Source organism: Convolutriloba macropyga, chromosome 6, assembly GCF_964194025.1.
Source record: "Convolutriloba macropyga chromosome 6, txConMacr16.3, whole genome shotgun sequence".
Classification (NCBI taxonomy): domain Eukaryota; kingdom Metazoa; phylum Xenacoelomorpha; order Acoela; family Convolutidae; genus Convolutriloba; species Convolutriloba macropyga.
In genome coordinates, this window is record NC_134473.1 from 47,255,677 (window position 1) to 47,269,113 (window position 13,437).

Below are 13,437 nucleotides of genomic sequence, written 5' to 3' on the forward strand. Positions count from 1 at the left end.
GTAGGTCTCGAATACAGTCAACAGTGCGGCTTCACTTTGCGTTTCTGTTACTGCAATATAAGGCGTTTCTGGTAACCAAACGGTTGCTCTAGTTGATTGTTTAGATGGCGTTACAAATGGAACAACATGAATTACATCCAAAGCTGTAGAACCGAAAAAAGGAATGTCAGCATGAGGCCGAAATCGACACCAACAACACTTGTCACGAGACGTGTCGCGTAAAATGACATCACAATTTCTGTTGGAGCAGAAAGTAGTAGTCGATCTCTCGTGATTAAGGAAAATGGCAGCATTCCATCTTCACTAGCAGTAATGGATCTCAAACTATTCATTCTAAAAGCAAAAAGAGCCAATTTACAGGTGCGCAAGTTAGTGTATGCCGATGTTATAGCAGAGTTCAGCAAACCAATATGATGATTGACATCTTCATGGATGTAAAAAAATTGGTCACAATTTTGCAGTTAGTCAACGCTGCTAGCAAGTTTGTCAAAATCGTTGTGTAAAATTTTCACCTTGAATCGCTGAATTCCAGATCTGTGGCTTTATGAAGTTCTTGAAGTTTTTTTGTCCTACTATAGAAGAATTTTCACTCGGAGCGTAAATAACTGTAGCCCATTCTTGCTGTAATTGGTTCACTAATTTTTCAAATTGGTCAATTTGTGATTAACCGACTTGATAGCGTTTTGGTACCTTCACCTGGAGCCGAACTTCATATGACCTTTTGTTTCCAACTCGTGGATCCTGATCCAGCGGAGCTAATGTTCGACCCTCTTTTTGAATTAATGGAGGGATCTAAAAACACCGCTTTTCAAATTTTGCTATTTGGTTGTATAGGAACCCATGGGTCGTAACTTGGATAGTGTTGGTTGTCAATAACCTTGGCACTCCGAGTATGTGGTTGGAAATCTTGGTTTCCTTTGACAACAAATTGCTCCTCAATATTTCTATACTCGTGACGAAAACTCAATAGAGTGGTAATCATTTGGCTACGGAATTGGCGGTAAAATGTTTTTTATTACTTATTTTTGAGTTCATTAAAATACAGTAGGAATGCAGTGCCAGAGAATTCGAAAAGGCTTTTTATAATAAAAACAACAATATCTAATATATGCAAATATGCTGTTATCCCTAGCATCAGCAACAAGCGTGTTCATTCGGTCTTAAGTTTTTTCGCAAACATTTTTGTCTTAGATGTGATTTTTTATGGCTAAGTTAATGAACCGCAAATCAAGATATTTTGCCGGCTGACAGCCGTGAAAAAGCAGAGTCGGAGGCATACTATTAAAGAATTATAAGTGGCGTTATAAACAAAAGCTGCGATATCAACACAGTGGTGCCAGTCTTTTACAATTATGACTTCGTAAATAAGCAAAATCATCTTTATTATAGCTTAATTACATTCCATTCCACTTAACCAATTGTTGGAGGTTGCATCACAACAAATTTTTGTTCTACTTCAAGGAATTCGTGTAAGTTTTTCATCCTTTTTGACGTAAAAACTAAGCCCACATAACGAAAGATTGTTGTGTCAACTATGAGTGTGGCATAAAACTTTGAATTAGTTATTTGGCGACTATTCCTGCACCTCTGTTCCTGATTTGAAATTACAAAATAGAAGTGATTTCACTAGCGGACGGAATTGGTAGAAGTGATGTCTTCAGACAATTTTGTTGTAATGATTTTGTTTGTAAGCATGATAAACAATTCAGAACTCAGTCTAACAGAGTTTCTGTAAATTTCTAGAAATACCATCTCTGGTGAAATTGAGTAGCTGTGTCTTTTGGTTCTTTATGTTCTATAAATTTACTGTTGTGGATTCTGAACAAAACATTCTTAGCAAAGATGTGGAATACGAAATGACCTTTATTATTTACAAAAATTGCTAAAACTTACCTGTATTATCAAAATATCGGTATTAAAAAGATTGGTCCAGTTTTATCAAAAAATCTACGATATAGCACATCGTTGTGCACTTATAGTCGATTCAATTGTTTTTTGTTTTTTTGCAAATGATAAAGTAAGTTGTATTTGGTATCAATTTTTAAATTACATTAAAAACCATCCTAATGTTGTCAACTTTTTCATGCTCTTCAAAAAGATATAAGGGTTGGTTTTTACTGCTGAGATCAAACTCATCTAAGGGATAAGATTCAGCAAGTGAAGTGAAGGGAGATCATAAAAATGCTCAAACACTTCAATTATATCAAAATCCGGGTCGTCTAAGTAAAACTGCAAGGCTGTAAAGCTATTGTTAGGCTTTTTTAGTCGGAATTCGACATCAACATCCTTGACTTGAATTCGGGTATCCAATTTTAATTAAGCCTTTTAGCCCCATTAAAAAAAATTTGTACAACCGTTCTGCGGTTAAGTTAGTTTTGCCTGATACATGTCCCATAACAAAATTAAAAATAAGGAAGTGATCTACTGCATTCCAAAGGGGGTGGGAACTGTCTTTGTCTGGAAGAAGCTATTCAAATTTTGTCATTAGTAACATAATTACGAAGATTGATTTTCAGTCCCCCATAAGATGTACGCAAAATTGTCCAGAGCAAAACGAACTCCGAGAAACTACTTTCCGTAAATCGATAATTTTATTTGCGTTGTATGGAAAATCTTCCAAACAAAAGCCACAGGAGCACGTTGCTTCTATTCTTGTCCCCCATGGTTTAACACATAGACCTCTACCATAGGGACGTAACCCTCAGAGATGTAGCTTGTGTCCGGTAACATTGTACTGCAGGTCCGATTTTGGTAGACGAAGAGTTTTTTTTACAAGTATTGTTCAGCATTTTAATTGATTCACTCATCGAATTTTTATGCTGAACCGTAAGGTCACAATTGTTGTCATACTTCAATAGTTTGTAAGACGGAATTAATCGCTCAATTAGGATTGGTAAATGGGCTCTAAAGTAATGAAAGACAGCAATGAGTCTTTTCACTTGTTTTTCGGCAGTTTGACATTTGATAAAAAACTCATCTATTTTGACGTTTATCGGGGATGTTCCCTCCGATGAAATCAATTGACCTACAAGTTTTTATCTCGGTGACACCAATTTCGCATTTTCCCATTGATATTTTAAGACCTGATTTTCGGGTAAAAAATTGCTTACAAACTATTATAAAGACCTTGAAAATCAGTTGCGCCTGTTCGCAGATCCTCCACGTACTGGAAACGTGTGTCGTTCACTATATATGCCTCAAGAGTTCTTGTGTTAACCTATTGCAAGCAAAGATTCGTGAGGCAAAAGAAGAGGCTAAGAACTGTACGTAAAAATTTCTCAGACATCTTAACCGTATAAAACACCTGACTGCAATCTAGATTTGCTTATATGAATTTAGCCGTTAAATGTGCTCCGACAACTTCGAAAGTTGAAATAAAAAAATGTGAGAGCTGAATTCATGGCGTATTAAGTGATCAACACACTTATGATCAGAATTTGATCAAAATTTCAGACAGCTTGCGTTGCGCAAAATTATGGCTCGCACATTTGGAGAACAGCAGTGTGGTAATAATCCCAAAAAAATTCATTATGGCTAAGTAAACATGCATGTCCTCACGAAAACGAAATGCAGAGGGTGTGCTCTGAGAATATATTCATCGCTGTGTTTCAGTTGATGGCTCGGTCTTAAACTAGTCATTTCCACAGAAATCATAATTGCGTCGCACAATAACATCAAGGAAAAAATTAAAATTCGATCTGAAATTTTTTTTGAGCAGTTAGGAATGATTTTTCTCACCGAAACTTTAAAAGAGATTTTCCTCGACTCACAATCTTTAGTTGGGCGAAGCTTTCTCGCTCGTTTACAAAACTGACTGTCTGAAGTATTCTGGTTTTTGTAATACGCTGTCTGAATTTTGTCCATCAGCAACTAAATATGTCCTTTTCATCAATTTCAATTCGGATTGTATCTAATGGTAGTTCCGGATTACAAGCAAGGTGTGCAGGAGCACGGTCCCAGTTAGACTGTCCCACTATAATTGGCGAGTGGTGAGAGGCTAGATATTTTGATTTTGGCCCAAATTGTTTAGGTTCAAACATTATTTTTGTAATTGGGTCGGGTTTAAAGTTTTTGGAATCAGTGTCTTCCAAATCTTCTAAGTCGTATTCCGGTTGAATTGAACACATACGGTGTACTAGCAGTTCATCAATGCTATTGACTTTGCAACATACATAGCTTAAATTTGTTAAAACTTGCTCAACTCGATAGAGTGGTAACCATATGATTATGGATTTGGCATAACGTCTTTTGTACTATATATTTTTGGGTTCATTCAAGTAGAGCCCTGGAAAAAATTGTGCGCACGCTATTGCTAGAAGTGATGTCTTCAGGCTTTTGTTGTACTGATTTGTAAGCTTGATGAACAATTTAAAACACAAACTGAGTAGCAGTGTCTTGTGATCCTATATGTTCCAGAAACGTGCTTTTATGGATTCTCAAATTTTCATAGCAAAGGTGTCGTGGAATATCAAACTGACATATAAAGTTTTCCGGTATCATGAAAAAATTCACGAAGCAAGACATTTTGAACACTTACAATTGATTCAACTGTTTTGTTTTTTTTTCAAAATCAATGTTCGAGCAAGTTGTAACCTGTTTCACTTTTTTTAATCCAATTGATAACAGCCCTAAATTATCTTTTTGTTGGTCCTCAAAAAGATTTACAACCTGATTGTTATTGCTGAGATCAGATGCATCTAAGGGAATAGCTTCTAAGGGTTGTTTTATTTTTGAAAAGTTTATAAAGCGGAAGCAACCTCGCACTTAGGTTTGGTAAATAGGCTCCAAAGTAATGAAAGAAACCAATGGGTCTTTTGACTTGCATAAAGATCAATTGCAGTTTAAGATTGATATGAAATTATCTATTTTGGCCCTTATCGGGGATGTTACTTGCGATGAAAATGTTTGGCCTGAAAATGTTATCTCAGGGACACCCATTTCTGATTTTCCCATTGATAACTTAAGACCTGATCTTCTAATACAATACCGCTTTCAATTTACTAAAATACCTCAAAAATCAGTTGCGCTTGTTCGCAGATCCCCGACGTACTGGAAACATTGATCGTTCTGGTTTTCTAATACACAAAAAGAATGCTTTTGAACTACAATAAAGAACCCGAAAACCAGTATCGCCTGTTATCAAATCGTCCACGTACTGGAGACATTGGTCGTTCTCTATAAAAGAATCAAGGTACTTTCCTATGAAAAATCTAAAAGCACTGACTTATCATTTGTGTCCCTGTAGTACCCTAGTGACGCATTGGTTCGTGAGGCAAAGTTAAAGGCTAATAACTGTAAGAGCAACGGGTCAGACATCTTAACCGCATATTACGCCTGACTGCAAACTAGTTTTGCAGAAATTCTTTTACCAGCTAAATGTGCTCAAACATCTTCCGTGCTTGAAATGAGGAAATTGTAAGAATTGTAGTCATGGCGTATTAAGTTAATAATACATTTGACGTCAAGTAATAAACGAATTTTTCCGGAAGGTTTGCGTTGCTTACAAAAAGGGCTCAAGTATCTGGAGTAGGGCAGTGCAGTAATGAACCCAAAATATTGCCTTATGGCTAAATCATCAAGGATTGGCTCACAAGAGAATGGCAGTGGGTGGGCTCTGAGTATACACTGGACGTGGTTTCGGGTGTTAGCTCTATCCTAAGCTGGTCATTTCTACCAACATCATAATTGTGTCGCGCAAAAACATCATGTAAACGAAATAAAGGCTCTTCGATCTGATTTTTTTTTTGTGCAGTTAATATTGATTTTTCGCACCGAAACATTGAGAGAATTTTTTCTTAGACAAACAATCTGCTGTTAGGTCAAGCTTTTCTTGCTTTTTGAAGCATTTGATTGTCTCAAACACGTTCCTGTGAATAAGGGTTAATGCATCTGGATCCCGACAGCTTTCAGAAGTATGAAAACAATGCAGTCTGTTGGATATCGTTAACTCACTGGGAGTTGTCTACAAGCTCATTTATGTCGCTGTTGTCTATGTTAAAGAGAGTGGAGTCAGTTTGTTGCAAATATATTGCTTCCTTCGATGCTAAATTGGTAAGTCGAGCAACTACTGCTCTTTTTGTCGCTGAAAATAAATTTATAATTTTGAGGTTACATTTAAGAAAATGATCCGAGTATTTAAAGATCCGATTTTAAAAAAAGAGCTAGTTAGGTAACCACCTGTTGATCTTTCGAAACGTGGATTGAGATCTACCGTTCCCATTTTATCATCGGCTAAATTTTTGTCAAGGAACCAATCTATTGTTCCTGACTATTGGGAAAAATGTCTAGTTTTCGGTTTGCCTTGTCAAAAATTTGAGTTTTTTTATAGTTTGTTTTAGTTTTGCCATCACTCTTTGTCAGTTCCGAAACTTGCGAAAAAATTCCTGGCAGATGTACTTTCTGTGATATTACGTCAATTAGAATTCTGTTTTTCTATAGACTGGAAAATCTAAAAATGGTTTAATCATTTTGGGCTACGAAAAAAACTTCTCTGAAGTTATTTAATTAGCGGGAATGAAAGTAATTTCAAAATGACCTAAGGTTTTTGGCATGCGTTCCATTTGCCACTTGCCCTGCTGAAAATGTGGCCCGATTTTTGCTGATAGAGTGGCAGATGCTGATCCCTCTCAGGTTGAGGTTTGAACCAGCAGTATTGCTCTGTATCCGTATTTTCCACAATTGCGGCAATATTTCGGGTTTCTGGGGGCATTGTATTTGACCGATGTCCTGCATAAGATGTTGTCTAGCCTGATGTTTGGTAATTATAGCGTCTTCGATTGTCGCTGCCTATTGGCCTTGTGATTGATAGGCATAACACCGCTGGAATTTTCCGTTTTCGTGAAATTGGAAAAGCAGATTTCTTTTTTTCTTGCGGCGACTTCGCTAATTTGTCTGCTGTTTCTCTGAGCTCTCCTGATTATTTTTTCACAAGCACTCATACTCTGGATAAATGGAGTCATTTGTGATGCGATCACTAATGCTATTCCAGCATCGTCTTCAAGGTATTGCTGTGAAAGCATCACCCTTAAGGATGGGCGTTCACGTAAGTCTTCTACGGTGGTGATCAGGAAGGGTAAATATATACTTTTTAAGCTTATTTGATAAATCACTTAGAAAACTTTCCCTTACCCTTATGACCCGATTATTAGAAGGATCTTCGGCAGCAACTGGTGACCCAGCTGCAGCTCTCGGAGCAATACTTAGAAAAGCGAGACTAGCTAAACGTTGCAACTCTGATAAAACTCATGATTGCTTTCCTCCAATGGCTTCAATTTTCTGTTTTGGATTTTTTCCTATCAGGATATACACACCGGTTTCCCAAAGCGTCTAGTGCTTGAACCAAGTCTTTGCAAACGGCCTCTGTGAGCTGGTTGTAAAAGCTAGGGCTTCACCTTTAGGAATTATCAATTGCTGCCAATCTAATCCAACTTCGAGGATGTCGCTGACATAGAGTGACGTGACCTTTTTCTTATCCCGAAAGGAAGTCAAATTGAGAAAAGGCTACAACTGCGCCGTAGTATACAAGACAACAAGAGAGATTGTAGATTTTTACGATTCAGTGATCACTTTACCTTGGAATTATTTCTTATTGGTTCATATCACTGTTGGAATGTAGACTAGATTTTCCATTCTGTTTACGAATCTGGTTGCATCCGGTAGACAATCGAAATAACGTACAGGATAATTTGACTTCAAATCCCATGCCCAGAAGAAGGATTCCAGGTGCAGCAACTGCTAACAGGGCAACTGGAATGCCTCGTCGTTCTCTATGCTGACGCTCAATAGCTGTTGGGGGAAACGGCTCGTTCGGTTCTTGCTGAAGTTTCACTAGGTCTTCCTCAGCACTCTCTTTCCCTGTAAAACATCTGTAGGAACCCATTGCGAAGTGAAGTAGGTGGCAGTGATGTTACTGTAGTCAAGTTGACAACCCCTGTTAGGGTGATTCAAGAGTGTGCCCATTCTTTGCGCGATATAAAACATAAATTCATAAATTGTTAGGTGGAAGTAGTAAAACGCAATAGGAATTGAACCTGTTCAAATTATTCAGCAAATAGTTTTTGATTTTGAAAACAATGCCATTGTGTTCTGGGTATGTAACAATCAGAAAACAAATGGTTAACAATTGAGCACGGAAACTGAATACAAGTTGTAACCAAATTTGGCCATTTTCAGTCAAAATCTGTTCTCTCAAGTTCGCAAATTTTGAGTACTTCTCAAATTGGAAGATGTTGGAAAATGATATAAATCTCTGACTGTGAAATTGTTTGATCTCAGTCAATTGCATTTTATCAGAAAATGTTATGTTTAAACTAAGGGGAGTGATATCTAAAGTTTTGCCATATTAAGTTGTTTAAACTGTTACTTGATTTCTTTTACTGTATCAGTAGAGCACAGGAAGAAATTGGTTTGTCTAATTGAATAATTTACACAATTATTTTGCAAATCGGTCAAAAATTAGCTGACTTCATAGGTTTTTCGTACGTTCACCTCTCGGCGAAGTTCTTATGCCCGGTTCGTTCCAACGTGTGAATCCTGACCAAATGGAGCTAATGTTCGACGATTTTTGAATTATTGGGAGGATCTAAAGAAGCCCTTTTGCAAACATGCTAGTTTTCTGAGTAGGAAACTGTGGATCCTAATTTGGAGACTGTCGGGTGTCAGCGAATTCGACACCCTGAATAGTGGTTGGAAATCTTAGTTACCTCTGACCACAATTTGCTTCTGTTTTCTTGCTTCTGAAATGTAAGTTTCGCAAAGTGAGTTGCTCATCCTTTGATTGTTGTAATACGCTATCTGAAGTTTGTCCATCAGCTGCTGATCTTGTATTAACATCATTTTCAAGTCGGTTTGTATTTAATAGCAGTTCTGGATAACAAGCAAGGTTCGCAGGAACACGGCTCCAGTTAGACGGTCCCACTATTATAGGCGAGTGGTGAAAGGCTAGATCTTTTAACTTTGGCTGAAAAAGTTTAGGTTCAAAGACTTTAGTTGTGATTGGGTCGGGTATAAAGTTTTTCGAATCAACGTCTTTCAAATCTTCACAGTCGTCTTTCGGTTGAATTGGATATAAAAAAATACAGTGGGCAAGTGTGTATCCTAGTTTTTTACTACGCGGAATTTATAGCTTAAATTTGAGGGGTTCATTCAAGTAGGGCACTGAAAACATTTGGCGCGCGCTATTGCTAGAAGTGATGTCCTCAGGCTTTTGTTGTACTGATTTGTAAACATGACGAACAACTGGAAAAACACAGATAAAAAGGGTTTACGTAAATTCCTGGAAAAACAATCTCTGGCAAAACTGACTAGCAGTGTCTTGTGATCCTGTATATTCCATAAACTTTTGTAGTTTCTGAACAAAATTTCTCTGCATGGATGTCCTGGAATAAAAACTGACGTAAAAAGTTTTGTCCTGAATCATCAAAAAATTCACGATACAACATTTTGTTGAACACTGAAAACCGATTCAGCTGTTTATTGTACTTTTTTTGTAAATCAAAGTTCGAGTATGTTGAACTGGTTTCACTTTCTTCTCAATCCAATTGTTAACAGCTCTAATATTATCATCTTTTTTTGCTGCTCAGGAACATTTAAGGACAGATTTTTATTGCTTAGATCAAACGCATCTAGGAGATTAGCTTCTGCAATTGAAATGAATGGGAAATTATAATAGAAATTTATAATTATATCAGAATCTGGGTCGTCTAAAAAACTGCAATCGACTGTTTATGCTCATCCGTATTGTCAAAATTGTACTCATATTCCAGTATTTTGTAAGAAGGAAGTAATCTCTCACTCCGTCTTGGTAAATAGGCTATAAAGTCAAGAAAGAAACCAATGAGACTCATCACTTTTCCCATTGAAAGCTAAAGACCTGATTTTCTAATACAATATCGCTTTCGATCTACTATAAAGACCTCAAAAATCAGTTGCGCGTGTTCGCAGATCCTACACGTACTGGAAATATTGGTAGTTCACAACATATCATCAAGGTACTTTCTCATGAAAAAATGAGAAAGTACCTTGAGAAAGGGAGTCAGTAGAGCAGTCACTGACTGCTCTACTGACTCCCTGTGTTAACCTAGTGTAAAAGTAAAGGCTAAGAACTGTACAACAAATACACTTGACTGCAATGTAGTTTTTCTTAAATCCTTTTACCCGCTAAATGTGCTCCGACACCTTCCATCACTGAAATCGGGAAATTGTGAGAGTTGTAGTCATGTCGTATTAAGTCCTTAATACGCTTAAGGTCAAACAACAATCGAAGTTTTAGACGGTTTGCGTTGCGAAACAATGTGGTTCGAACATTTGGAGAAGGGCAGTGTAGTAATAATCCCAAAATTTTGCATTATGAATAAGTCAACTAAGACTTCCTCACGCATAAGAAATGCAGTGAGTGGGCTCTGAGAATATATTGATCGCTGTGTTTCAGGTGTTGGCTTGATCTTAAACTAGTATTTTCCACCGTAGACATAATTGTGTCAACAAAAACATCATGGAAACAAACTAAAAGTTCTTCGAGTTGATTTGTTTCTTGTGCAGTTAAAACTGATTTTTTGCACCGAAATATTGAGAGAAATATTTTAGACTCACAATCTGCTATTGGGTCAAGCTTTTCTTGCTCTTTTAGCAATTTTATTGTCTCAAACATTTTGTTGTGGATAATGGTACGTGAATCTGGATCGGCACAATTTTCAGAAGCAGGAAAAGAATGCAGTCTATTGGATATGGTAAACTAGCTAGGAGTTGTGTACAAGCTCATTTATGTCGCTGTTGTCTTTATTAAAGAGAGCTGGGTCAATTTGTTGCAAATATTTAGATTGCTTCGGCACCAGAATGGTAAATCGAGCAATTACTGCTCCTTTTGTCTCTGAAATTTATTTTGGAGTAACATTTAAGAGAAACGTGGATTAGGCTCTACCATTCCAATTGTATCATCGGCTAAATCGTCTTGAGAACATATGCGGTGAAGATAATTTGATTTCTCAAGCAAGGCCGGTGTAAGAGCACTAGATAAAGCACCAGATTCCTCTTAGAAGTTTAAGGAAAATGATTGAAACGTCAACGGGATAAAATAGATTGAGGAAAAAGGATACATAACATTAGTTAGAAAGGGGGTTTTTGTAAATACGGCTGATATTCTTTTGTTCCGATTGAATGGCAGTTGCTGATTTCTCTCGTGGTTGAAGTTCGGACCAGCAGTACTGCAATGGATGCCCGTATTTTCAACGATTGCGGCAATAGTTCTGGTTTCTGGTATCATTGTATTTGACCAATGTCTTGCATAATATGCTGGATAGACTGATGTTTGTTATCCTTTTTCATTCCAGCGTCATCAATTGTCCCTGACTGCTGGCCTTGTTTTTGATAGCCATAAGCCGGGTAGAACAGTTGAGGCTGTTATTTTGTAGCCCGGTCTTTGAGAGCCTGGTGCATTGTGACACTGACTCATTTGATACCAACTCCGTTGTGGAAAGGGTTGCTGCAACTGCACGTTTTGTTGAACTGGTAGGGCAGAAATCACTGTCTTGGGTGAAACCCACCTGTGCCTCGATAGAAATTATACGGCTGTCTTAAATTACTAATGGAAGAATTACAGTTTGTATTTTGATTTTTATGCTCTTGCAGCGACTTCGCTAATTCGTCTCGTTTCTCTTAGCTCTGTTTGATTTTTTTAAGGCACTCATAATCTGGAAAAGTGAAGTCATTTGTGAGGATGAATATTCTTTAAAAGCTATTCCTGCATAATTTTCAGGTTATTGCTCTTCAAGCATCGCCGTTCTGTATGCGAGTTTATATAGGTCTTCCACAGTGATGTGGTCAGGAAGAGTGGGTAGACACTTTTTAAGCTTATTTGGTAAACCATTCATAAATTGCTCTTTTACCTTTCTCACTCGCTTATTAGAACGATCTTCAGCAGCGACTGCTGGCTCGCAGGCGGTAGCAGCTATTGCAGCAATACTTAGAAAAGCGAGACCAGCTAAACGTTGTAAATCTGTTAAAGTCATGATTACTTTCTTCCAACGGCTTCAATTTTCTCTTTTGGATTTTTTCTATTCCTATCAGGATATACATACCGGTTTATAAAAGCGTCTAATGCTTGATTCAAGTCTTCGCACACGGCCTCTGTCAGCTGGTTGTAACAACTATGGCATTGCCTTAAGGAAGATGCTTGTAGCGATGCTTGTGATCCTCATCATTTGCTGCCAATACACTGCAAATTCAAAGTTGTCGTTCAAAATTTAGTGAATTTATCTTTCTCTTATCGCGAAAAGTTGACAAAGTGAGAAAAAGGTGCAAATGCGTCATAGTTTACAACAAGATAGATTGCAGAGTTTTACGATTTACTTAGAAAAATAACTCCAAATGGAAATGATAAGTAAATCGTAAAACTCTGCAATCTATCTTGTTGTAAGCTATGACGCATTTGCACCTTTTTCTCACTTTGTCAACCTTTCGGGATATGAGAAAGATAAATTCACTCAATTTTGAACAACTTTGAATTTGCAGTGTATTGGCAGCAAATGATGAGGATCACAAGCATCGCTACAAGCATCTTCATCCTTAAGGCAATGCCATAGTTGTTACAACCAGCTGACAGAGGCCGTGTGCGACGACTTGGATCAAGCACTAGACGCTCTTAGAAACCGTTATGTATATCCTGATAGGAATAGAAAAAATCCAAAAGAGAAACTTCTAAGAGAAAAAATCTCGACCCAAACTTGCCAAAAACACTCCTCCCACAATGTCAACGGCAACCTAGCCCTACTTAAGTGACATTTTCATGTACCCTAGCTGTCTATTAGAACGATTTTGATTAGTTCTTTGTCTAGAAATAAAAGTTTTGTGCATAAAATAATTTATTCGCAAGTCAACAAAGCTGTAGCTAGAGTTCTATTTTTGTTATTAGAGTAGCCATTAGATTAGAGCGCAATATCTGTTGTTAAAAATTTGCCTGACATCAAGTAAGAGCATTTTACATTTTGCTCTTTATAATTACGGATGTTTTTGGGCTTCCGAATGTTTTAGCATGACACGCATGTATATGAGGGGCATCACAGTCACCACGCCTCCCTTGTTCAGTCAGTGGCTGAAATAACAGCAGAAAAGACTGATGTCATTAGAAAAATGAGAAAGCAAAACAAAAATAGCATTTAATTCAGTAAATATCGGCTCCTCAATTTTTCAAATATAGCCTCGTATAATCAAAACCGAATCGAATGAATGGAGACCCATGTCAACAGTAGATAAGGCCAGTTTTAATACGTTACATTTCAGTCAGTCTGAGATATCATCAACAAATTAAATGTACACCATCAGACTGCGAAAAGCTAATCGTTGCACAGAAATGTTTACTAATCGCTCACACTGTTAGTTGATGAAGAACGCTAGGAAACACGAAAATAATTTTTATTGCATCCTATTTTTGTTAAATATCGT

The 13,437-nt window shown here is 37.3% G+C and overlaps 1 protein-coding gene across 1 annotated transcript in view; it reads left to right on the plus strand.

Annotated features, from left to right (window-relative positions):
• LOC142341716 (gamma-aminobutyric acid receptor-associated protein) overlaps positions 1-13,437 on the plus strand; it is a 335,133-nt gene that overhangs the window by 151,510 nt on the left and 170,186 nt on the right. The window lies entirely within an intron of this gene.